Below are 27,266 nucleotides of genomic sequence, written 5' to 3'. Positions count from 1 at the left end.
TGCACAACGTCAGCTGCTTGAAAAAAACACTGCCGGTGCGTGGATGCATGACGCGCGCGCTGCATATTTCACGGAGGACAACACAAACTTCCACAAACTTCGCGAGTTCAATACAGGATATGCACAACGGCTTGACCTGAAAGCTGGATTTACAAACAGAAGCTGTTCACGGGCCACAACCTGTAAGTCTGATTTATTTTTCATCGATGTGTTTTCCTGTAATAGGTTGTAGCAAGGAAGTAAACAGATGACAATCACTGTTCTGCAAACCAGTCTGTTTAAATGCTCATTCATACTTAACGTTATCCGACGAACTCCTAACGTTACAAACACTAACGTTAAAATCTCAACAGCGAACCTGGCATTAGTGTAAATGATTCTTTGATTAGAGCTTTTATGTATTGTTTATCTACAGGCATGCTAAACATGGTTCTGTGTGTGATTTGGCTAACTTACTAGTAAAGCCAGTGCTTAGTGTTTGTTTTGGGTTAGTTCTTGCGACAGATATTTGGCTATAATCGTTCTAAAAATACAAAAGTTAAAGTGCCATTCAGTAGCGATCATTATAGACCCGCAGTCTTTACTCTTGAGGACTGAACAGGTTCTGCTCGATCATCTTCACTCAAATGTTCTGGGTCTGATTCGGGCTCAGATTGGTGTGGTTTTATTGACGCCGTTGTTTCACTGACCAAAGCACAGCCTCCGGTAAGGGGCGTGACGTTTCCAACATACGTGCACTAGGCGTTTAGCGAATCACAACACACTGGACCAGCTAACCAATCAGAGCCCACTGCGTATTTTTGAGGGACTGGCTTCATACAACCCGGAAAGCATCAGACCGTTTTACAAGGAGGGACAGAGCAGTGTAGAATAAAGGTCAATATATATGAAAAATAAGGCAATTTTTTTTTAAACGAAGCATGAACACATGTTACAGTGCACCCCACAAACACAGTCAAGCCTTCAAAAGAATGTGTTTTACCACCCCTTTAACGTTATCCGACAAACGCCTAACGTTACAAACTTTTTTTAAATCTCAACAGCGAACTTGGAATTAGTGTAAATTATTCTTTGATTAGAGCTTTTATGTATTGTTTATCTACGGGCATGCTAAACATGGTTCTGTGTGTGATTTGGCTACTATAGTAAAGCCAATGTTTAGTGTTCGTTTTGGGTTAATAGTTCTTGCCACAGATATTTGGCTATAATAGTTCTAAAAATACAAAAGTAACAGTGCCATTCAGTAGCGATCACTATAGATCCGCAGTCTTTACTACAAAAAAAATCCCTTTGAGGACTGAACAGGTTCTGCTCGATCATCTTCACTAAAATTGTCTGGGTCCAATTCGGGCTCAAATTGGTATGGTTTTATTGAAATTGTGTTCAATGAAATATGGCAAATATGGCTATATCCATAATTGCTTATGTTGCACGAGAGCCCACTAGTGGGGGAACCCTTGAAATGTGTTTAAATGGAACACCCTAAGCCCTTGATCACTTTCAATCTGATATGGTGCTGATTTATTATTTATATGTTTCCTTAAATTTGTTTACGCACCATTCTATAGGCCTGTATGTATACTTGGGCTGTAAAAAATGCATATAAACAAATATTAAATAATATATTTGAATTAAATATAAAACAAAAAAGATAGCTATACAATAAACTATAACTGTAAAAAAACTGTCAGCTTAAGGTAGCACAAGTATTAAATATGGTTAAATGTAAAAATAACTCTAATATCATACACTAGAGTTGTGTGGGGTAAATGAAGTGGGATCTGCTGTGATGTCACAATCGTGTTGCATTGTGGTCTATGGATCTGCCTGAAGTGTACATGTTGAGTAGGCTTGTAAATAAATTTCCCTAGTCCACTTGATGAAGTTGAACACACTTCAAAATGCGGCGTGGAAGTTCACGAGTGTGTCTAAAAGTGGAGTTAAACGCAGCCCAGGAGCCATCCTAATGTAAGGAGTCACATGACTACATTGACATGGCCAACCAAACTCGGGTCTACTAACAATCCAAACAACATATTTGAACAGCATACTACATTAAATGAACTATGAATAGTGATACATTTTAAACAAGAAAAAGGAGGTTCCCAAAACATTATAAACAAAACAAAATCTTAAAGGGGTGGTTGATTGCCCATTTTTACAAGATGTAAAATAAGTCTCTGATGTCCCCAGAGTGTGTATGATAAGTTTTAGCTCAAAATACCCCACAGATAATTTTTAATGGCATGTTAAAATTCAGTAAAAGTCACTTTTTGAGGGTGAGCAAAAACGTGTTGTTTTTGTGTGTGTCCCTTTAAATGCAAATGAGCTGCTGCTCATGGGGCGGAGCTTCAAGAGCTCGTGTTAGCAGCTCTGATTACCTCACGCAGACACACAATGAAACTGTTCAGCCTTTGTGTTCAAACCGGAGTCGAACAATGATGGAGAGACCCAAGAAGAAGTGACAACATGTAGAATGAGACGTTTCTGAAGGGTTAGATGAATAGATACATAGATAGGTTAGATAGGTTAGATAAATCAGGTGAATTTATGAGTTAACTATCTTCCAATCATTGATTAGCATATTCTGTAATGATGATCTCACCCCCTTTGTTGTGTGTTCCCGGGGGCGGGGTTTATGTACATTTCAGGGCTAGTGATGTCACTAACCCAGGAGGAAGCTTGTGTAGTCCCTACCAGCCGTTTGTTGTAGTCCTTAAAAAGTGATTTCTGTAAAAGTAAATATCCCCCTCTGTTTAAAACTTTGAGTATCGTAACTTTTGCAGATGTTGTCTATGCTCAAACAGCAACATTACACACTCACTAAAGTCAAAAAAGTGAAATGATAATCAACCACCCCTTTAAAGCAGAAAAAGAGAACATAAAGAAAAAAATAAGGAAGCATTTAACAAAATTAGCAAAATTCACCAACATGCTTTAAATGTGTCCCGACAGCCTACAGATATGAATCTATACAAACAAATACATATAATACAATAGTTTCTTGGCATATTTTCAGATATATGCAAGTACTTTGCTGGACATTGTTAGTAGACAAATCAAAAGAGCTAGAGTAAAAATGCGGTTTAAATACTTGAATAGGAAACAATCTAGTATTATTACTAATAAACAGCTTTTCTTTGTCCTATAGCATTTAATGTTTGAGGAGACAACAGTAAACCGCAGGAGCTACTGACAGCAAGCCAAGAGTTGCCTTGACAACACGTGCAGTAAACCAGTCTCCCACACACACATGCTGTGTCACACAAGCGGTTAAGAGACTAAATCTAGGCTGCCGACTATACTAAACAACAGGGGGTGTTGCTAGTGTCATCCGCGCTTCACAGCCAAGCACAACGCAAGAGAGTCTACTTCTACAGTGAGACATACAGTACAAACGCAAGACCTTCGTTACATAAACAGACTATATAGAGGCATTATTACTGACGATTAAGAGATTGTGAGTGATTATGATTATGATGAGGCATAAAGGTGATTAAGAGATTGTGAATGAAGACTGTGACACTGGAGCTAATCTAACTGTACAACACACACACCAGCCACCGGAAACCCCTACACATACGGCACAATTAGAAGGGCAAAATAAGTACAAGTAATACGTATTGGTGGTACAAGACAGCATGAACATTTTGACAAAGCAGTGTTGACTGAAAATAAGAGCACCTAACAACACCTAAATTGTCCAAGAAGGGTTGTTTTAAATAATTTTGATCTTTATGGTGATATTAGGTGGTCAAAGAATAAAAACACCATCACATCTCTGATATTCTGGGCCGGGTTGTATGAAAGCCCTTAAGTTAAGAAAACCCTTAGTTATAAGGTTAAGGGTACCCTCAGTGAAACATGGGTTGCAAGAAAAAAAAACCTAAGGGTCCTTTTAAGGAACTTTAAGGCTGGCATTAAGTATTTTCCCTTAATTACTTGAGAGTTCCCCTAAGTTCTGTTATGCGTTGCAACAAAGTCCTTAGTGACCATTTAGCCCTTAAAAATGAACGGATCAAAACAGGTCCCTAAGTCATCTGCTGACTCAAACGCGATGGATAATTTCATGCTAATTGAGGAGGAGGAAGTAGGGGAGAGTGGGCTAAGATGAGCCAGTGGGTAAGTTGACCCACCCCCTTTATTTTGGCAACTGTACATTTTTATTGCCATGTGACCATATATTTTGGAACCACTCATCATTTCTGCCAGACTGTGAAAAGGAGAAACACACGGGAGGAGTGGAAGGCACACATTTACTTTAAAAAAGTAAAGTTCTTTGGCTTGTCAAAGTAAAATGTTAGCATCAAATATTTATGATCCATATTGGTGATTTAGCAATGTATAAAACCATGCAAATCATTCAGCTAAATATTAGCCTGAACTGGAAAGCTAGCTAGTTTTGTCCAAAATGGTAGCTATGGGGCAAAGTGAGCCAGATGATGATGGGTAAATTGAGCTAGCGTTTTAACTTACCCCACCATAAGGCACTGTGGTTGAATAAATCTCTACTAAAACTATCTTTTGGATCTAACTGTAATTATTTCCCACATCCAGGTTAAAATATGCAGAAGTCTAAACATTAATCTCTTAATTTTGCAGTAAGAAGGTATACTTATTGAAATAAAGGCTTAAACATCTAAAAAATGCACATTTAAGGGGCTACTCTTTTGGTGAAAGTTTTCAGACAGCTTTCAAAATGGCCGCCAGACAGTGAACACATGAATACCCATATCTCAGTGTGCAATGATCTGACATTACAGGAGGTATATCGTAACAAACACATCAATGGGTTAAGACATCAAGTAGAATGATACATTTTTCTTTTTATAATATGAGCTCTAAGATAGTAGTGTGCTTAATGGGTACGTTTACCCTAATTAGATGCTATTTATACTTTATTTTGGAAGATACATACTATTTGCACCTCAGTGTAAATTATTATATTTATTAAAATTATTAAATGGATGCCGCCTTAATGGGTCAATAAAGCCCTCCCTACACCGACCCCTAACCCTACCGCATAAATACTCTTATTATTATTATTGAACAATACGTCAGGCGTTTTATTTGCACTTTTAGAACATTTTCTTTATCTTTATTGAAAGTAAATGCCTTTCCTATGTGATATGTGATGGGAAAAGGGAGAAGAGCGAGCTCTGCATTCATTTATAAACATTCATTTTATAAACAAATTTGACTGGGTAAACCCAGCCTGATCTGCCGGCGATTTGATTTCGCCCTGCAACTCAGTCTGGAAACCTGTACATTCACTTCTACTGCTTCTGTTAAACTTTTGCGGGAACCAATCACAGACTGGCTTATCCACCTGGTGCACTATTGGCGGGTTTAACACGATGACCGATAGAGAAGCGATGGGTTGTTGCCCGTTGATCACGCCTCTTGTGGTCTGATTGGTTGAAGGACTATCCAATTGCGTGCAGAGTCATTTGAATTATGCTCGTTTATCACGCCTCTTGTGCAGTAGAAAATACACAGCAGACTCCCCAGACCAATGTTCAATCTTCAATTGAGCTTGGTCTGGTGATAGCCACACAAATAACAAATAATACTACACTCAAAACGTAAAAAAAAAAAATTACAATCTATTTGACTTTACTGCAAAAATATTGTTCTTTTAATTCAGCCAAGAGGTCACGCCATGACGTATATCGATCTTCTATCACCAAACTTGCAGTGAAATGCGCATGAGCTTGCGTTTCCGGTCTGATGCATTTGCATGCGTTTGAATGGAAGTCAATGGAATGAAAAGTGCAATGTGACCACACCTTTATGCTCTACTGACTACACCACTGAATAAGTGTGTCATTTTAATCTTGTGTGGCCCGACCAGGCATTGCTGGGCGGAGCTAGTGTGAATAGCGCTTGCTAACAAGGCACACTTTTTGCACTTGGTGTAAATAGACACTCGGTTTGGGCAAGCCTGTTGAAAGTATGACGTGAAACTGTGTGTATTGTCAAAAATATTAATAAATATTATTAAACACCACAGCCTGGTTTTCATATTTTTTTCATTACATCCACTGTGCGCTTGAATTAATGATCTCATGCCAGGTTTTAATCTTGTGTGCAAGAGTGATTGATTATAGCGGCAGACTTGGGTGTTTTTCCCCTGTCTTTAAAAATATATAGCTGTTTTTGTCCAGTTTGGTTCAGATTTCTTGTTTCCATTACTGTAAAGCCAGTTAGCACACAGGAAGCATCGAGTCACGTCATTCAGTGAATAATCATGTTGATGCATAAGTACAATACAATAACAACAAGTTGGACATATAATGTAATTTAATGGAAAACTATGGCAGGATTTTGAACATCCTCCGGTCCGGTGTCGTAGCTTGCCTCAATGTGCTCGAATTTTAGGATGCTCCGTGTCGTCCGTCAGACCGCCTTTAATATTCTCCATAACCCACATCAAATAGTACATCTGTATAATTGAGTAAATGTTAAACTTGTTTAAAAGCCAGTGGTCCGTTATGTTCTGTTTGTTGCACGAGTCATTGTCAAAAAATCCTGTTGGAATTTCAGTTTATCCTCTAGGATCTTATTGGATTCTTGGAATCCTATTGGACATTCTGATTTATTTTTATGGAAATTCACTTTGTCCTGTGATATTTGACTTTTTATTAAAGTAATGTGTGTGTGTGTGTGTGTGTGTGTGAGAGAGAGAGAGAGAGAGAGAGGCCCAATTGGATATTTATGTATTGTCTTGTAAGACAATTCCCACAGAATCCTATAGGAATCAGATAAGAATCTTATAGGACAAGACCTAAATATCCTATAAGACAATTCCTAACGGAATCCTATATGAACGGTTCCAAAATATGATAGAAATTCTAAATGGAATCCTGTACAGGTTTCTTATAGGAATTCTTTGGGATTTTTTGACAAGGGAGATTACGTAACTATAGCAACCGCTTCTCTATTGCTATGTTTTGCCAGAAACGATCGCAAAATGCTTAGTATAAACACTTAGGTGAGGGTCAAGACGTTTGTTGCACCGCTCTTAAAGAAATCCCTTGCCTCAGGGATTTTTCCCCTTAAGGATACAACCACTTAAGAGGTTTCATGCAACTGAGCCCTGGTCTCTATCTTACATTCCTCGTTCATTAGCTATGTTTACATGCACCCAAATAATCCGTTATTATAGCATTCATAATGGCTCAATCAGACTTAAAAGCCTTCATGAAAACACCTCAATCAATCGGATTGAGCTTGATCCAAATTCAATTTTGATTGGATTGTAAGGGGTGATGTTAACCTGGAGAGACTAAATATGTACCAAACATTTGCTAAAAATAAAAGCTTTTGTGGTAAATTTCAGCTTCATCAAGGCGAAAACAAAAATTATACTCGTGGTACCACATTCACAGAGGTTCTGTTCAAAATATATGTAATCCAAATTGGATCGCAACGTTTAGAGTTCATATAGACACAACTTTCAGATTTTGAAATTGAATTTAAATTAATGCATGTAAAAATGCTGTCGGTAAAACTTAAAGCATGACAAAAGATTATACTATAAGTAATACTACGGGGCTGCTGAATGCTTGAATCTGATTGGTTGACGGACGTTCTAAGGTGTGCAGTTATCTTCAGGGAAACGCATGGCTAAAGTAGTTCCAGCATGTCTTGACCGCATTACAGCTCAATATCACTCCGCCAAATGGTTTCAGTTATTTCAAAGATCCTTACAGACGACAACTAGCCTAGAAATCTAGACGCACTCTAGCGGCAGCAAATCTAATTTGCAGGCAGTGTATCGTGTATAGAGTCGGTGGGCGGGCTGAACATAATGACGGCAGAGTCGCGGCGGTTCTGCGTGCTACAAAGAAGCTGGCGAACAGCGGTCTTTCGATTCGGCTTTGGCCGCAACTCTGGAAGACTTGGAGTTAAAGGGTTAGTTCACCCAAAAATTAAAATTCTGTCATTAATTCCTCACCCTCATGTTGTTCGACACCCGTAAGACCTCATATCGTTCATATTCGGAACACAAATGAAGATATTTTAGTTGAAAGCTGATGGCTGAGAAAGGCTTCAGATAGGCCTCCATTGGCATTCAGTACATTTACACTCACAAGACCCATAAAAGGCACTTAAATCGTCGTTACAAAGTCCATCTCACCACAGTGGCTATACAATAATTTTACGATGCGACGACAATAGTATTTGTGCGCAAAAAAAAATCAAAATAACACCTTTATCCAACTTGTTATTGTCTTCCGTGTGTGCCTCCACGACGCATGCGCGAGAATATGACGTAGCGCCAGCGTTCGGGAATCCATGAAATGCACACTTAAGCCCCATTTTGAGCACTACGCCGAGACCTACAGCACGATCAAGGTAGAATCCAATAGCTTAGATAAGCGCGTCTTCCTCTGCTTGTAAACAAATCCCTTCTGGGTCATGTGTCCGAACGCCGGATCTGCGTCATATTCTCATTTTTTTTTTTGCGCACAAAAACTATTGTCGTCGCATCGTAAAATTATTGTAGAGTCACTGTGGTGACTTTGTAACGACGTTTTAAGTGCCTTTTATGGGTCTTGGGAGTGTAAATGTACTGAATGCCAATGGAGGCCTATCTGAAGCCTTTCTCAGCATCAGCTTTACACTAAAATATCTTCATTTGTGTTCTGAAGATGAATGGAGGTCTTACGGGTGTCGAACGACATGAGGGTGAGTAATTAATGACAGAATTTTCATTTTTGGGTGAACTAACCCTTTAAGCTTTTCTTTGAGAAAAGAACGGCACTGAAGTCATTCTTAAGAAAGGATTGAGCCCTGCCAATGGTGTGTTCCCAGACCCAACATCTTGATGTGGGTCTGGCTTGTCAGTCTAGAAAGAAACAAAATACACAGCGACACTTAACAAGCACATAAATATAGCAAGCAATAGGACAAAAACGACACATTATTTCCATGCACAAAATGACATTTTATTATGTACGGAGAGCACATAATCTCTTTCTCCCGCTCAAACACACACACAAACACACACATACACAGTACAGACACACACTCGCATGGAAACGTGTCGTCAGCGCTGCTCTGATAAGTTTATCAGTAAAATAGCTTAACAACTTAAAAACGACATGCCATTTCTGACTAGCGAGGTAATAACTGCGCTGTTCTTGAAGCAGATCATCTTACAGTTTCACTATTAGCAGAGACGCTGCAGTTGAGAGACTCATACAATACTTAATCTCCCTCTCTCTCTCTAATAACTGCATTAATAACTGCATTATTCTGCCATCAGTGGCTCAAGGCTCATTACGAGCTCTAAAATGTTTTGGAATTAGCAACAGAGTTGTGGGATGAGATGCGTAAGAAATTGTTCCTACACACAAGAGCATTTTAAGGACAAAAACCTGACAAATGTCTTGAAATAAATCATCTGACATTGTTTTGAGGTGTGGTAACCGTAGTATAAGCAGAATAATTGAGAATTATTTTCAGTTATTCCTTATAGTCATTTAAAACGTTCAATTTGACATTACATTTAGAAGCCATCACTTACGGTGTTCTCCATCAGACAGTGGTGTAAAGTAATTGAGTAAATGAAATTAGCTACTGTACTTAAGTATCTTTTGTCGTTGTGTTGAGTATATATCAGCTACTTTTACTCTTTACTTGACTAAACTTTTGAACAAGTAAATTTACTTTTTACTCCAATACGTTTGTGTTGAGTAATGAAATTACACATTACATTTTGCATGGCACCTAACTTTTTCTGCAGCAGTTTGTTTCCGCTATAAAGAAGCGATATCGCCATCTAAGGGCATTTGAAGGTACTATATCTTGAGCGTTTTCCCTTTACTCACCCAGACATGTCAACAAGGCTCCTTTACATGAATGTGAGTGCATTAGCAGGGAGTTGATGAATCGCAGGTGTTTGATTTATGAGATGAGCTCATGACTGCAGCCGGTGATGAGGCTGAAACCAGCACATCCAGTGCAAGAAGGCTTTGACTGTTTTACTTAACATGATTTTATTTATCTGCTTTATTGACGAGAAGTTTTTGAATGATATTGGTTTACTTGTGGCCTTTTTGTGCACTTGAGCTTAACTGAGATCTGAGAGTTTGAAGACGTTTAAGAGGCTGTTGTGTCGACCTTGATTTTATTGCAATATTGAGTTTTTTTTATATTTGATTTTAGAAAATAAACATGATTTCTCATCTTACAAATCAATAGTTTCTTATTTTCACTGGTATGTCTCCCAGGTGTCGAGGGCTAGTGCATCGTTGAGCCTACATTCAGTACGAGTAAAATACTTAAGTATTGTTAAAATCAGATACTTTAAGACATTTAAGACATCCAAGTTGTATTGGAATTGGTGACTTGTAACTTGTAAAGGAGTCATTTTCGCTGTAAGGAATCTGTATTTTTACTCAAGTATGGTTTTCAGGTACTCTTTACACCTCTGCAACCAGAGGACAATTACAATATAAATAAGTATTTTTGCAACCATGAATTTTAACTCTACACTATTGTATGTCTAATGGACTTATGACCGCTTAGACTGTATTACTGTTACCAGACCAGAAATATCCCAATCTGACTTTGACAGAAGGTAGTTAAATATAAAAAGACTAAAATATAGTACATAGCTGGTAATTCACACATACGGTATTTCCAAATTCCAAGAAGTCTTGGCTGGGAGAACTGCAGTGCACCCAAAATAGAAATGTTGCCACAACGGCCTTAGTAGACATCAATGCCAGTGTAGACGGTTCCATTGATTATAACAGATCTCAAATGGATCTGTAGCCATTTTCCATATGACCAGAGTACTTACTGAAACCATCAAGCACAGTGAGATGAGCACAGATTGTGAGACACGTTCACTGTCTCTTGATCATGTGAAAATATATATTTCACTGCTCATCCATCCAGGGTGCTTATACTCCACTGAGCTCAAACCAAAGGAGCCGTGTGAGTATTTTAAATGAAGGGTTACTCTGACAGAATCTGTCATGTTTTAGCACACTCATCACTTTAATACAGATGTCAGCACTTCTCAACTGAAGGGACAACTAAACACAACTGGAGGATGCTTAAATCCCACCAATAACAAAAAAAAATCAACATATTTATAAAGGATAAAACCTAAATGCAATCTTTTAGACAATGTGTGCTCTTGCATTAAAACAACCTGATGCGCTCTCCACTGTTGCACGTAACCTGCAGTTCAATTGATAAAAAAAAAAAAAAAAAAAAAAAAACTTTTATTACAAAGCACATCTAGTGGAAATACTGCAGTGCCTGATCTTGACTGTGGTGTGCGGTCAGATCCTTCAAACCATTCAGAGAAACTGTAATAAAAATGGGACAGAAAAAAAACACTAGATTCAAAAGTTTTCACCCGTTCAATAAATACCTCGGTAATGCTTTAGATTACAGCCCGGAAAGTACTGCATAAGTAAAACAAATTTACAGCGTAACTTTCGGTAATTATAGTGTAATTATAAAGTATGTATGTGTAGGTATAAGGGAACAATATGTAATATTTGGGAAATAAAGGGGGAACTACCAGGAAATTTAACAAATTATTTATACTGTATTTTTTAATTAAAGGGGTTAGTGTGTAGTTAAAGGGTAAGTGGTACTTGTAATTCCATGTAGTTACAGGGCTGTAAATTAAAGTGGTGCTTGTTCCCCTCTTGTTTCATGTAGTTACAGGGCTGTAAATTAAAGTGGTGCTTGTTCCCCTCTTTATTTCATGTAGTTACAAGGCTGTAAATTAAAGTGGTGCTTGTTCCCCTTTTGTTTCATGTAGTTACAGGGCTGTAAATTAAAGTGGTGCTTGTTCCCCTCTTGTTTCATGTAGTTACAGGGCTGTAAATTAAAGTGGTGCTTGTTCCCCTCTTGTTTCATGTAGTTACAGGGTAAGTATGAATCTACAGGCTGTAAATTAAAGTGGTGCTTATTCCTGCTCAAGATTCATCTGTGGCAAGAACGAAAAAGAAGAGGAACAAGAGGAGGATGAAGCCAAGCAAGAGAAACAAATAAATAAAAATAATAAGTGTCGTAAATTTTGAAAGTTGTTTTTCAAATAAAGATTTCCGAGTGATATTAGATTGTGTACGTGTTTTTACATATTGTTCCCTTTTACCTACACGTATGTACTTTATAATTACACTATAATTACAGAAAGTTACGTTGTAAATTCGTTTTACTTACGCAATACTTTCCGGGCTGTAATCTAAAAGCGTTACCAAAACCTCATGCATTTAAAACATAAATCAAATATATAAAGGCAATGTACAACTTCAAATTACGCTGGATTACCTCAAGTGTCATCCCTGTGGGCCTGTGGTCTACATGAAACTGAAGATTATCATATCAGAGCATAAAGGTTTCATCAGAAACCCCGAAAGCATATGCATAAAGCCAAAACATTATGACCACCTGCCTAATATGCTGTAGGCCCTTCACCTGCTGCCTTTACAAACAGCGCACATCTACAAGAGTGACCCTGAAGGTGTGCTGTGGTATCTGGCACCAAGATGTTAGCGGAGTTGTTTTTTTGCAAGTTATTGCGTTTAATAACTCTTTTTAATGTCAAGCAAGTTACATAAGTAACAGTCGTGTGCCCAGTCTATTCTCTGCTATATGCGTCAACCTAAAACGTACACTCTTCACAATGTTGAAGTAGCACATTAAATTCATTCAGATATTGCGTACCCTTGCGATATGCATATTGCGATATGTACATTTGCGATATTTCGATTATTTCGATATTGCGCAGCCCTACCGTACACACCCTGACTTGAACAGAGAACCGCACTTGAAACAGCGAGGCACTCTTCTGCCCCCTTCTCCCTGCTTTTCCCCAAAACCACCCCAGGGGTGGAGTCTCTTTGCATATTTAACCCAAACATCCAATAACAGGTAATGCAGTTAATGATGACAGTGCAACATAAACATCAAACTCCTTGTCATCTGCAACACAATAACATTTAGAACATGTTACAATATATAACCTGATTAAACTATTATCCTTTATTGAAAATATCTTCTGCACATGAAAGTGCGTTTCACTCTGCCACCAAAATTGCTTTCTGTAACACGTTGCTGTAATATGTCCTGACCATCATTGGGGAAACTATACATATACATATTGTGGGATTACAAATGTATACCTTGTTATATCTAGGTTCCAATGTAATAGAATATAACTGAAAACATTATCTATATTTGTGTTTTACATTTTGAAGTAAACTTGAGGAAATTCTAAGGAGATTACGTCAGACCGTGTAAGTGTTTGATACATTACGTCTTTTGTCTTTATGTACTTCCTGACTATTTACCATGACAAGTTTAGAGCAATACTGCCTGAGTGATTGGATTAGCATCTATGCATTTGAATGACACTGTTATGCTGATTGAATTACGGCTGATGAGACAGGAATGTTTGGGGTGTGTCCCTATTTTGAATGTCTCCTCCCCTGCGGTACAATCCCTCCCCCTGAAATGTAGATAAATTGCATTATTTTGTACTGTTAAATTAGACTGTTTTCGGACGACCTGCAGCACAGAGAGTTCTCATTAAAAGAATAACTTCTGTTTGATCCCGAAGTCTCCTGGTCTTCATCTTCTGAGTTTCCTACACTTTAGAAGATAAAAGTTCACAACAATATACATTTACTGTATATGTTCTTACTACTACCTTGTTGGCAGAGGATGATAATCTTAGTTGTGTAATTTGTACCAGTTCATGGAGTGGTTAATCTTTCTGCCCACCAGAATCTCAGATTTAACAGCTTTAGATGTTTGGCATGTCTGACAGCAGAATCCATTAGATTACCGATGCTCAATTCATCCCAAACTTACAGCAACATACTAAGAATACCTTTCTTTCATATCCTCATTGAAAGAAATCAACCTGTTCATTACATTCAGTTAATATGGAGTAATAATCATCATTTCTTCTCTGGACATCAGGTTGTGTATACCAAATTCTGCGTTTAGCACAACATGCTAACTTTAATAATGCATAGAGGTTATTATTATCATTAATCACTGTACACATGCATGAAAGACAATCATTTAGAAAAACAGTCCAGGGCAGAATTCACCTCGACGCCACACTAAAGCACTTTCACTAATACCATATTAACCCAGAAACGACTGAATCACAAAAGCGCACACTGTAGCCACTGGATGCTGCATTTAAAAATATATGTTTGTGTGGTTCAATAATCTGATTTCCCCTTTCCCATCTGTCTACAGACATCCCAAATGAGCTGCTGCATCCGGCCTGATTTAGCTGTCTATCATAGGGCTCTGCATCCATAAATCCATCTGAATGCATCTGCTTCCAGCGTTTATGCGCACAGTATCACAAATGCTATTTCCACGGGGGGAAAATCTTTTTTTAAATGAGCAAATGCAACATTTACTGTAAATCGGCTAACACATCAGATGCACAAGATGCATCAAATTAAATGAGCTGCTGTATATATTTTGTGAATATTCACATTGCCAGTTTAGCTCACTCTTATATATATTATTATAGATATTTACAGAAAAGGCAAAGGTACAGTAATAGCCTATATTTGTCAAGTCCCCGTTATTTCTATAGCGCTTTATTCAAAGCAGTTTTACAGTGATCACAGGAAATGATTCAATGATGGGCTCTAAAACACAACAGTGTCATTGTTCAGCTGAAGTCAGTTCAGTGTAAAGATCATCAATTATTAAATTAGGCTATTTCATCTATCAAGCAGATCTGCGGAAAACAGTGATGTCATCGTCCAGGTCAGGTCAGTTCTCATCCAATAGTCTCACTACAGCTAAATCAATATTATTATTGAACATTAAGTGTCCCCAACTAAGCAAGCCAGAGGTGACGGTGGCAAGAACCCGACCTCCATTAGGGGACAGAACGGGAGACCAGGCTCAGTCGGGGGACAGTTCTCCTCTGATTCAGGCTGCATTACAAGTCCGAAATCAGATTGTGGATCGTAGCATTCAATATTTCATCCAGTTCCTTTTGCTTGAAGATCGGATTGAAGATTGGATTCATCATGCCAGTATGGAGCCGAAGCCGGATCTGTGCTGACGGCTGTCATGTGGATGAGGCTTTCACAGGGGATTGTCTAAATGACAGGATCTCTGGGCTGCGTTGTGGTCATGTTAGGTGCAGATCCAGAGCCGGCCCATAAGCGAACTAAGCGGCTGCTTAGGGCCCCCTTTGCCACCAGGGGGCGTCCAAGAGCACATGACATTACTTTTTGCAGTATGTTATTTCATGATGATTGAAATCGCGAAATGGCCTTAAACAATTACTAAATAAACTGCAAAATGTAACGTTTTTTAACCCTCTGGGGTTCTTCGGGTCAAAAATGACCTGAATCGTTTTATAATTTTTTAAAAAAAATCGTAGCGCCATCGGAATGGTCCGAAACTTGGTGACTTTATTATTTAGTATTATTGGTATATGAACACCCAAAAAAATTGGGGACAGGATTTGAAAAGTCTTGATGTTTTAGAGATTCACCCCTTCACTGTTGAGTCCTTTTTTTCTGCATCCTGGCTGATTTGTAGATTGTATGCACAAAAAAACTCATATTTTTGCCAATTTCCCATTAATTTCCTATGGGGGTCATTTTTGACCCGAAGGTCCTGAGTGTGACAATTTTTTTTTACGACAACTGAGGCTTTTCAAATCCTGTCCCCAATTTTTTTGGGTGTTCATATACCAAGTACCAATAAAGTCATCAAGTTTCGGACCATTCCGATGAAGCTACGATTTTTTATTTTTTTTAATAAAACGCAAGATCCACTATAGTGGTAAAAATGTGCTATTGCGTGATAAAAATGTCCACCGGATGGCACCGATCTCATTTAAAAAATTGCTTTCATGAGGCCTAGGCTTGACTCTAAAATGAAATACAGCTTTAATAAAAAAAAAATTCAAAAAAAAATATATATATATAATTTTTTTATTATATTCAATGGGAAAAAATGGGTCATAATTATTGCATAAATATTAATTATAAATCATAAAATTATCTCAAAACACCAAAAAAGAAAAGAAAAAATATTATTGAACAAAAATATATTTAATTATTTAATAAATAAATCTTTTTTATCTTAATCCCGCCCTCCGGGTCATTTTTGACCCGAAGGTCCTGAGTGTGACCCATAAATGAAGAACCCCAGAGGGTTAATATATGCACGGATTGATTCTGACAGCATTGCACGAGCTCGCGGCGCCATCGTTACTCATCAGTTGCCCGGTAACCTTTTGATGAATGGATGGATTTGAGAATGTGATATGGTTTAGTGCGAATATCTTGTCTGTACAGCATAGCTTCCAGTTTCTCAATAAATGTTTTTCTGCAAACTGCTATTTTGTCCCCTTGGAATTATAAGTTGTGTAGCCTATATTTTGGAAGTTTTTATTTAGAAAATAATAAGGTTCTTTCTACACAGTCGAACGGAATGCAAAAAATTAAATGTTATTTCCGCCAAAATAAAAGCTCTGTTTAATGTTTGAAAGAAATCAACATTTCTTGTTTTTAAAAGAAGTCTCATCTGCTCAGCAAGGATGCATTTATTTGATCAAAAATACAGTAAAAACGGTTATATTTTGAAATATTATTATAATGTAAAACATTTGTTTTATATGTGAATATAAAGTGTGATGTATTCCTGTGATCAAAGCTGAATTTATCATCATTACTCCAGTCTTCAGCGTCACATGATCCTTCAGAATTTATTCTGATAGGAGGATTTGATGCTCAAGAAACATGTATGATTATTATCAATGGTGAAAACAGTTGTGTACAATATTTTTAGGATTTTTTGAAAGCTTTCAATTTCAGAGAACTGCTGTTTTTGAACCTCCTATTCATCAAAGAATCCCGGGGAAAAGTGAGCATATTCAACATAAGAGACTACTTACATTTTTTTTTTTTAAGTACATATCCCAGTCTGAACTGTAGTACAGTAAGGCTTTGAATATTAACACCTGACCATTCCTGTGGGTTTGCTACTGTTACAATTAAAAACCGTAAAACCATTACTGCCAGACATGATGTAAGCAACACAGCTACAACTACTAAAATTGATACTGGGTGTGCGAATTATCAAGAATTGACAATAGTCAATCATATTGGTGGCACAGAGGGTCTCCCAAATAAAATTCTGCTTAGGGCCCTATAAGGGCTTGGGCCGGCCCTGTTCAGATCTTAGAAAACATTTGTATATGGTGCTTGCCAGTGCATAATTTGCTGCCACCATGTTCGAGTGATTGGGTAGTTGCCAATGTGTCAGGTGTGGGACGCACCCAAGTTTAAAATGTAGAAAAGATGTAGCAGGAGGATGTAGAGTAAGGTGACCAGACGTCCCCGTTTTTTGGGGATAGCCCCGGTTTACAAATACAAAAAAGCCCGACCAACATACAGCAGCTGTTGCTAATAGGAGCAATCCTGTAGTGATTATTTTCACCAGCAGATGGCGCTGTGAGCTACGCTGAATCTTCTTGGTCGCACGCGCGCCCATAGATAACCATAATAAAGGCTAGATGTCTCATCCGCGCTGCTGGCCAATGGAGGTGGACGTCCGCATCTGGCGGCCATCTTGTCCCAGTCAGCTCGCTCACTCGTAACATTGTTTTCATGGTGCTTGCACTTTTTAAATAACCATAACTTGCGCAATTTTCTACCGATTTTCAAACTGTTTGGTTTGTTATAAACGTCAGAGATGTAGTTACGACACTGCATACTAATGAAAAATTATTCATAATTTGTTCAAGCATCCAGAATTATAGCCACGTTAATAACGTTTGTAAGAAGCCAGACCATTTGTAAATCCGTCAAGATTTCAGTGAGATAAGAGTATTTGTGTTCATGCAGATCATCAGGTACCACAGAGCCCTGCCTGTGACAAGATGGCTGCTGGTGATGACGTTAGAGCATACATGGGCAATATACGGCCCGGGGGCCGGATCCGGCCCGCATAGTGCTTCAATCCGGCCCCCGCGATGTGCTGGCAATTTGGATGAAAGTTGAATTTTTATATTCAGGATTACAAATGAAATGTTTAAGCTTTTGATCGCTATGGTCACATATATGGGATTTTTACTTCTGTGCCCCTGAGAGTACGGTCCCACATGGTATTTGAATGTTCAGTGACGTCGCATGACTGCCGGTTTCAAACTGTGCTTTTGCGCGTTGGTTGGCGCTGAGCCAGAAACGGACGAGCTCAGCCTCAGCGCTGTCATATATCACAACTATGCAGTTTTTTTCAACCTCATAATGTTTATTTTAGGTTTCAGACATTTCAATACACATAAGCACGAGTAGGCCTAAAACAATACATTTGGAGTTTGTAAAATACACACTGATGGCTGTGGAAGCAGCAATAACAATCTATTCAAATATAATTTTTCCGAAGTGATATTATACCAGACAAACATAGTGGAAGTAACTATTAAGTTTACTCTATTCTTGTCACAGTTCACCGGCCACTTACTTGCACGTATTTCGGGAGAAACTGATGACCCTGATTCTCTGGGAATAAAAGCGATGCATCTGTAATACAGTGTTATTGTGGGTGCGGTGTCACGTGACAAATATGACGCATCGCCATGGAAACATTAAGGGGGAACAATCTAAAATAGGAATTGCCTTGAAAAAACTCACTGGGGACGCTGGCTTATCTTTTTATTAAGCTAGTTATCAGTGTGTATTGATCATTGATGGTATAAAGTTAAGCCCCCTTAACAATTTCACGTGCCCCATTTCATACTGCATTTCATACTGCAGCCGGACACACACGCCGCCTTTATCTGACAATCCAACAGATGTCGCTGTGTGAAATTACAATTTGTGACTTTACAAAGTTCCATTAAGTTACCCTTGATTGATGTTATTTTTACAACATTGTTCAGTTTCATGTTGCTATTTCTTATGGCGATGATGATACAGCTAAATCAAATTTAAATTCTGTGAGACGCATTGAACTATTCCATGTTGTTCTTTATTTTTCAAGCAAACATACGTGTGATGAAGTTGATCTGCACTTAAATTGTTCTATTTTATAAAAGATTTAAACAACATATGTTAAAAAAGAAATTACCAAAAAATCAATAATAACAAGAGAAATAAGCTGAAAATGTTTTTCATTCAGTGATGAAGGTATCCCCAATTAAATTTTATAATTCCAAGCCAGATTGCCTGAAGTCTGTATGTTAATGTAACCTGCACACATACATTTGCAGTTTTGTAAATAGTTTTCGATCTTGAATAGCTACAGCTGGTATGAATGACAGTTGAACAATATGCAGGGTAGTGTAGTAAATGAATCCTTGAAAGTAAATCCAGTTATTGTAACCTTAGAGTAGCTTATGTCAGACAGGCCGCACAAATATATATATTAGGCCTTGAAATAGGCTGGTAAAAGTCAAAGTAACTGTAGCCTTATACATGTCTGCATTTAATTAATTTGTACGATTTAATCATGTAACTATGTTTAATTGCAATTGTCCAAAGTGTGGCCCTCCGTTTACTTTGCCACAGTAACTGTGGCCCTCAGACTAAAACTGTTGCCCACCCCTGCGTTAGAGACTCCGCCGTAAGACATCTAGCCTTTATTATGTATATCTATGCGCGCACCGCTCAAGCGGCAACCTCCCGCAGTTTCTCTTGAAGCCAATACGGAAGTGACTTAAAATGCAATTCATCGACTGGCCACTAGAGACAGACTCCAGAAGGAGCAAAATCTCATTGAGCTCATGTTAAAATGCCCAACTTTACAGCAGAAGAACACGTTTACAGCCTGGGACACATTGTGGTTTTGGTCTATACGGCTAATTTTGCCCTTCATGAAGACTGTGAGGGGGGTGAATGTTTTTATAACTCATTCGTTTACATTATATAAAACCTTAAAGTTCTGCATAATTAAGGGGGTGGTCACTTTGAGTGACAGGTGGATTGGCGTTTGTCTGCTGTCTGTTAGCATAGTTGCCAAGTCTGCGACTTTGGGCTTCTTTTTTTGGCAAGTCGCGTTAAAAAATCACAAGTTGCGGTTTACGTTTTTTTGGGCTTATTTAAAAAAATGTGGTTGCTTGTTAGGAAAACATGACAAGCAACTTCATTTCTTTACATCTACGGTCTCTATTTTGTCCAATTGACATTGCCTGACACTGTCTTCTCACAGCTTATAGCCATTCAATGCAACGATACAAGTGCTGTAGTAATCCGTCCTCATACATCCCGCCTCCTTCTCCCCCTCATTAAAGGGGCTATATGCGTTTTTCTGAAATTTAAACTCGCGACTGACACCTGTGGCCAAAAAACAGAACTGCTCTTCCTTTCTGCTCGCTCTCGCAGTGGTGGTGACGTCACACATCCGCAGACAGCGCAGGAAAAATCCGACCCGACAGAAAATATGAAAAATAGGATACAGGCTTATAGGTGCACCCACTGTGAGCGGACAAGGTGTCAGTATGCTCATCAGGAGATGTTTGAGTCATAAATGGTAAAATAAAAAGGCTATTGTTACGTTTATTTTGGGGAAAAAGTTGCATATAGCCCCTTTAAAGAAAAATCACGTTCAACGTGCAGGCATGTGACGTTATAAATGCACGTAATGAAAGTTAGTAGATGTAAATAGACGTATACAGATATGTATAGAGATTGAGAGGAAATGGGGAGGAGAGACACCTAATTTAATTAAAATTTTTATTTTTATAATGTATTTATCATTACAGGCTATTATAAAAAAATTAGGGCTGTCAAAAGATTAATCGCGATTAATCGCATCCAAAATAAAAGTTTGTGTTTGCATAATATATGTGTGTGTACTCTGTTAATTATTATTTATATATAAATACACACACATTCATTTATATATTTAAGAAATATTTGCATATATATACTGTATATACATTTATATAATCTATAATATATATAAATATAAATGTTTTATACATAAAAATTATATTTTTTTTCTTAAATATGTACATGCTTGTGTGTGTATTTATATATAAATAATAATTAACAGAGTACACACACATATATTATGTAAACACAAACTTTTATTTTGGATGCGATTAATCGCGATTAATCTTTTGACAGCCCTAAAAAAATATTTAAAAAGTAGTACTAATAATAACAGTAGGTATTTATTTTATTATAAATATGTGGCTTTATTGCAGCGCTCCTTGCCTGTGTCCCAGTGTGCATACTATCCATCCTAAATAGAATGTGACATTAGTAATATTCAATACTATTTAGGGCAGATAGTATATGCGCATTGAGATGCAGGGCGTATCATTTTCAGTTTGCAGTGTGTGTGTGTGTGTTCACTACTCACTATTCCTAATATGTGTGCACTAACTCCGACTATGGGTTACTATAATTGGCCTACACGTCACTTTTTCTCTTTTTCCATCTCCAAACCTCTTCAGTTCACAGCTGATCAGAGGATATAATGCCCTTTATTGCAATTTGATGATTTTTGTAAAAGCACATCTGTTTTTGCTTTTCAAACTCCGAGAGGTTTCAGTTTAATATGGGATTGTTTTGCACAATTTTAAATGTCCCCAAAAGTTCTGCAGTAATTTCCACACATCACATAAAAAAACTAAACAATTACACTCGCAACAAATACATTTCAATTCTTGTCATTTTCAAGCAGAAAAAGCAGCAAAACATTTGAAGTAAAAAAAGGTTGTAATTTCTACAGTATAAACTGAAAATATTAAATACAATTGTAAAATGTTAAAGTATTTGTTAAATAGTTTTATTTATCATACATCATATTTATGTTATTTTATTTATATAATGTGTTTTTGTAAAGTCATGATTTTGTTATAATATTGTTTTGAACTGCTTGCTCATTTACAATGGTTACCATTAACTCTTTTCATTGTTTGTTTGTTTGTTGTTGTTTTTTTGCGGGCGGTAAATTGTATTAAAACCAGACCAAAAATACCATCAAACTAAATCATAGTAATTATTAATGTTCATAATAATATAGGGAACCCAGTAAAGTTCACTCCGTCCTATTTTGGGTTAAAAAATAGGAAAAATATGACTTCTCTCTAAAGAAAAGTATGTGATAATCCATATGTTTTTGTTCAGTGTACAGGAGGGTTTTTTCCCCACAGTGGATGCATAAGAGAATATTTCATATTAAAGACATGGACGGAGTGTTTCATTTTGCATATTATTCTCATATTTTTCTCTTAATAATATAATATTTTATAATAAATCCTTCAGGGCCGCTTTGTGCCAGAAAGTCCAGGGCCACTTTTTTGCCCCAGTCCCGCCCTGGGTGTCAATAAAAGCTTTTCTTTTTTCTTTTACCGTTTTCAGCTTTGAAACTTACAGGATATTATGACCTTTTATATATCAAAAGTTCAAGGGAAAGTTGATTTCTCAATTCATCAGCCCTTTAAAAAAATCACATTTTAAATCGCAAATCACAAATGGTTCATTCTAAAGCCTCTCAGTAACCAGTCACCATAAAGGCAAGCCTCTTTGAGTCATATGGGTATCTACATGCTATTCTGCATTGATTAACAATGTTCTATGTCTTTTTTCACTTTATATCTTTTTCTCTATATTGCATAAGCAAGCCAGCAGCCTATATCAGCTCAAATGTGCACATTAAACTCTGGTGATGTCCCAGGAAATATGCTACAATTTTTTTTTTTTTAAGTCTGTGTTAAAGGAGTAGTTCACTTCAAAATGAAAATCCCCTGATATTTTACTCACCCCCATCTCATCCAAGATGTTCATGTCTTTCTTTCTTCAGTCGAAAAGAAATGAAGTTTTTTGAGGAAAACCTTCCAGCATTTTTCTCCACATAAAGGACTTCAGTGGCAACCAACTGAAGGTCCAAATCAATGCAGTTTCAATTGAAGGGCTTCAGAGGCTCTGACCGATCCCAGACGAGGAATAGAGTCTGATCTACAACAAAAGATATTTCAAATGTATATACTTTTAACCAGGGGCGTTTCTAGGATTTTCATTTTAGGGGGGCTCAGCCCCCAGTGAGGGTATGGGGAAAAAAATGGTAACAATTTAGTTTAGGCTCCAATTCTCACTATTAATAGCTTATTAGTACGCATATTAGGATATTGGGTATTTATTATTACTTATAAAGCAAATATTAATGCCTAATTCTGCATGACCATATTGTAGCCTATCCCTTATTCATACAATGTTTGCAGGTTTATAATCACGGAGATCCCCAATGTGAGGTAGTTAGGGGGGTCAGGGGTTTGCTCCCCTGAGAACATTTAGATTTCCATGATCTACATATGTGCATTTTAAGATGTTCTGAACGCCAAAAAATGAGATAACAATAGCTTGAAAACCATGTCAGGCAGATATGACTGATAAAGTTTTTTCCATTTTTGTCAGTGAAGACAGTTAAACATATGTTTAACTGATATTTATGTTTTATGAATAATTTTTGTAGACATGTTAATTTACTGAAGGCTAACAGGAAAGCTAGGTAACTAAATGTATTAAATGTATTCACAATATGCACACATTCATTACTATTCTTATGCCCAATACAGGCTGAAAAAAGCTGAGCTTTTTTTTTTCTTAATGTTACAAATGGAATAATATTAATTTACAATATGTACACATTCATTACTATTAATCTTAGGCCTAATCTGAAGAAAACGGCTTTGTTAATATGTCTTGTTTGTTAATTATATTAAAAATGACATTACATAGGCCTATTTCAATTCAAAATGGCGAAATTAGACAAAAGTTAATTAATTTGCCTGAATATTTTTGTCATTTGTTTAACAGTTCAACAAAGAAGCAGCTGTCAAATATGAAATGTTTAGTTTAGCTACATATGTCGCACTTGACGTTGAGTCGCGCTGCTAAAATTCGCGCTCAGCCTCAGCAGCTTCTGTGAACATAAAGCCCGCCTACTCTGATTTGATTGGTTTTCTAAAATATTTTGACATTGACGAGCGGTGACAGACCAATGAGAGCTCAGATGAACACACACACCTCTGCTTCTGACGTGCGCTCTATTCGCCGCCACAGCGGATTGAAGAACACGCTGATTAAAAGACGGGATGAAGGTGAAGCCTCCCGCAAGTTTCATATGTTATAAAGGTTAATCACACATTTTTTAGGGGGGCTGGGCAGAAGTTTAGGGGGGGCTGAAGCACCCCTAAAAAGGTCCTAGTGACGCCCATGCTTTTAACGCTTTAACCCTTTTGTAAACACGAGTGGCGGTACTTCTGCCTACGTCTAGCGTGACCTTTTCGACGTGATTACGCAATCCGTGGAGCTCCGCACAAGATGAGCAATTTAGATAAAAAAAAAATCATTTTAAATATCTTTTGAAAATGTCAGATGGTTTGTCTAGATAAGATATTCCTCGTCTGGGATCGGTCAGAGCCTCTGAAGCCCTTCCTTTGAAACTGCATTGATTTGGACCTTCAACCGTTGGTTCCCATTGAAGTCCATTATGTGGAGAAAAATCCTGGAATGTTTTCTTACAAAAAAAAAAACATTCGACTGAAGAAAGAAAGACACGAACACCTTGGATGAGATGAGGGTGAGTAGATTTTCATTTTGAAGTGAACTAATCATTTAAGCACTCCCAATCTTTGGGAATGTGTCTCTTTTTGTATGACTTATCTTTTACATTTTGTTGGCAAATATGTAAGGCACTTAAATGAAATGGGCCCAATTTTTCAAAGTAACAAAAGATCTTGCCAGATTTACTCAAATACGCTTTAAAAAACAAAATGTAATAAAAATAAACAAAGGCTTGGTGTATTTTTTCCTGTACTGTAAAGTTGGTAAAATCCCTAACTACAAGTACGTGTAATAGTGATGCTTGCCTTAGCAAAAACCACTAATAAATCTGCATGTGATGAATCGGTAGACTCACATTTAGTAACATGAGGTATGAAGACATTTTCACTGAAGTAGTAACATGGCTGTATCTCATCCTACAGAATAAAATCCTCTAGTTGGAGGTACTGGGATGTCAATGGGACGGTACAGTCTTCCACTGGCCCATTTCCTGTTAGCATGAGGCAAACGTACAAACACACTGGCATCATGACCCAGATCTGCATCCACTGACTCCAAACGCCAGACACCACAAACACAGACACAGATCAGTCGCTGTCCTTAACCCACGCAATACACAACATCCTCAAATCCCGGAGGCTAACACACAAGAGTTAGTCTGGAAACTTACAGTTATGTAATTCAGTTCAGCTTCAGCTAAACCAGTAAAAATGCTTGTTGTGCTCCATCACCCCTAAAGATATTTCCATTCAATTTCATGCAACCCAAAAAAATTAAATACCTAAAATTAATGTACACAGTTTCTCCAGTTAGACCCGTTCTGTAAAATAGATTTTAAGAATAATGCCTCTATCCAAAATCATAGTGACAACACTTTGGATAGTTCCAAACAGATATAGATAATAATTAATATATATTAATGATATGTATAATTGAATAGCTATTATGCTTATATCAATTAAATATGTTTTAAATAGCTCAAACAGGTGTAGAGCATATTGACCAATTGCTTATTGTAATATATTGACTAACAAAAAGTTAATATATAGAGTAAAAAAATACATATAATGTTGGTTTTAATAACAATAAGCATTTTAATATACAAACAAATGACACAATACTGTACATAAATTACTCAGTTTTGACATTTCCTGAAGGATTCCCTGGATACTCATATTTGGTTCCCTATTATTATTTCTATCATAATTTGGAACCAATCCTAAAAATTCCCTAATGGAAATGTCAATAATGTAAATTACAATAGGGATCCTTCCTAATGAAAATGAATCAAGGTGTTTTATTATTATTATTATTATTATTATGGCAAATATGTAGTAGGCTAACCATGTTTTTTGTTTTGTTTTTGTATAACCAGTTTTACCACAAATACCATGGTTAGCTATTATGCTTATATCAATGAAATACGTTTTAAATAGCTCAATATGTTGAACAGGTTTCATAATAAAGTGTAGGGCACATTGACCAATTGCTTATTGTAATATATTGACTAACAAACAGATTATATATAGAGTAAAAAAATACATAATGTTGGTTTTAATAACAATAAGCATTTTAATATACAAACAAATGACACAATACTGTACATACATTTTGACATTTCCTGAAGGATTCCCTGGATACTCATATTTGGTTCCCTATTCAAAATGCTTAAAGATTCCTATTAATATTTCTATCATAATTTGGAACCAATCCTAAAAATTCCCTAATGGAAATGTCAATAATGTAAATTACAATGCTAACAATGTTTTTTTTTTATTTTATAACCACAGTTTTACCACAAATACCATGGTTAATTTGTGGTTACCATGGTTTAACTACAATAACCATGTTTTTTATTATTAATTTTTAAACCATGGCTAATTTTCGTATGGACTGAACACAATCCTGAAGCATTCTTGAATAGCAATAGCCTTTAATACAAAGCTAATTTCTCAAGGAAATTCTAAATATTTGAAATATCAATATGCATGTTTTTAGGAAGCCGGAGTGACCATATAGGAGAAGCCATGTGATAGACTGCCTTAGGCCTGTCAAATGATCCTTCTTTGATGAGAACTGGCCGCTATTAAATATGAGCAGCATTAGTGAGTGTGTGCCTGCACCGCATCAGTGTGTCCTCGCGCACGGCCTGCAGGGCTGAATCTCACGCGCAGGCCGAGCTCGCCCATTCCCCACCAACACATCCATACAGAAATAACACCCTATCATGAACATCAAGTGCTGCTGGCTGTCGTGCATGCCTTCATTTCAGCCATCTGCATTTCCATCAGCCCTGCGGTAATACAGTCATTCCGTCCGGTGTCTCTCTCTCTCTCATCTCAGCGACGGCGCGCGCATACCGTTAAAACAGCAGCGACTCAAACACACGCCCAGAATTAAACTACACTTACCTAGAAAACAATCCGCCACGATGTGCCACAGTCCACAAACCTCAGATCCACAATCATGGTCCTACATATTTCTCAGCGCGACCTCTCAGCATCAGCAGCCGTACAATGAAACGACAAGCTCCGATGATGCTGCGTAACACCGCCCTCCTTCTGCTGTCAGAATGATGCTCTGAAGCCCCGCCCACTCCCGATGTCAGAATGATGCTCGGAAGCCCCGCCCACTCCCGATGTCAGAATGATGCTCTGAAGCCCCGCCCACTCCCGATGTCAGAATGATGCTGCGTAGCCCCGCCCCCCT

The 27,266-nt window shown here is 37.4% G+C and overlaps 1 protein-coding gene across 1 annotated transcript in view; it reads right to left on the bottom strand.

The window, feature by feature from the left end:
* The window catches only part of jakmip2 (janus kinase and microtubule interacting protein 2), a 71,672-nt gene extending 44,573 nt beyond the window's left edge, over nucleotides 1–27,099 (bottom strand). Inside the window, exon 1 of the mRNA XM_079835115.1 lies at nucleotides 26,969–27,099. The gene's annotated coding sequence lies outside the window, so the exon portion shown is untranslated. The remainder of the gene's footprint in view (nucleotides 1–26,968) is intronic.
* Nucleotides 27,100–27,266: the final 167 nt, after the last annotated feature.

This window comes from Gobio gobio (genome assembly GCF_949357685.1).
Source record: "Gobio gobio genome assembly, chromosome: 14".
NCBI classification, from domain to species: Eukaryota; Metazoa; Chordata; class Actinopteri; order Cypriniformes; family Gobionidae; genus Gobio; species Gobio gobio.
The sequence above is the reverse complement of the archived record's forward strand: the minus strand, read 5'-3'. Positions and strand labels throughout refer to the sequence as shown.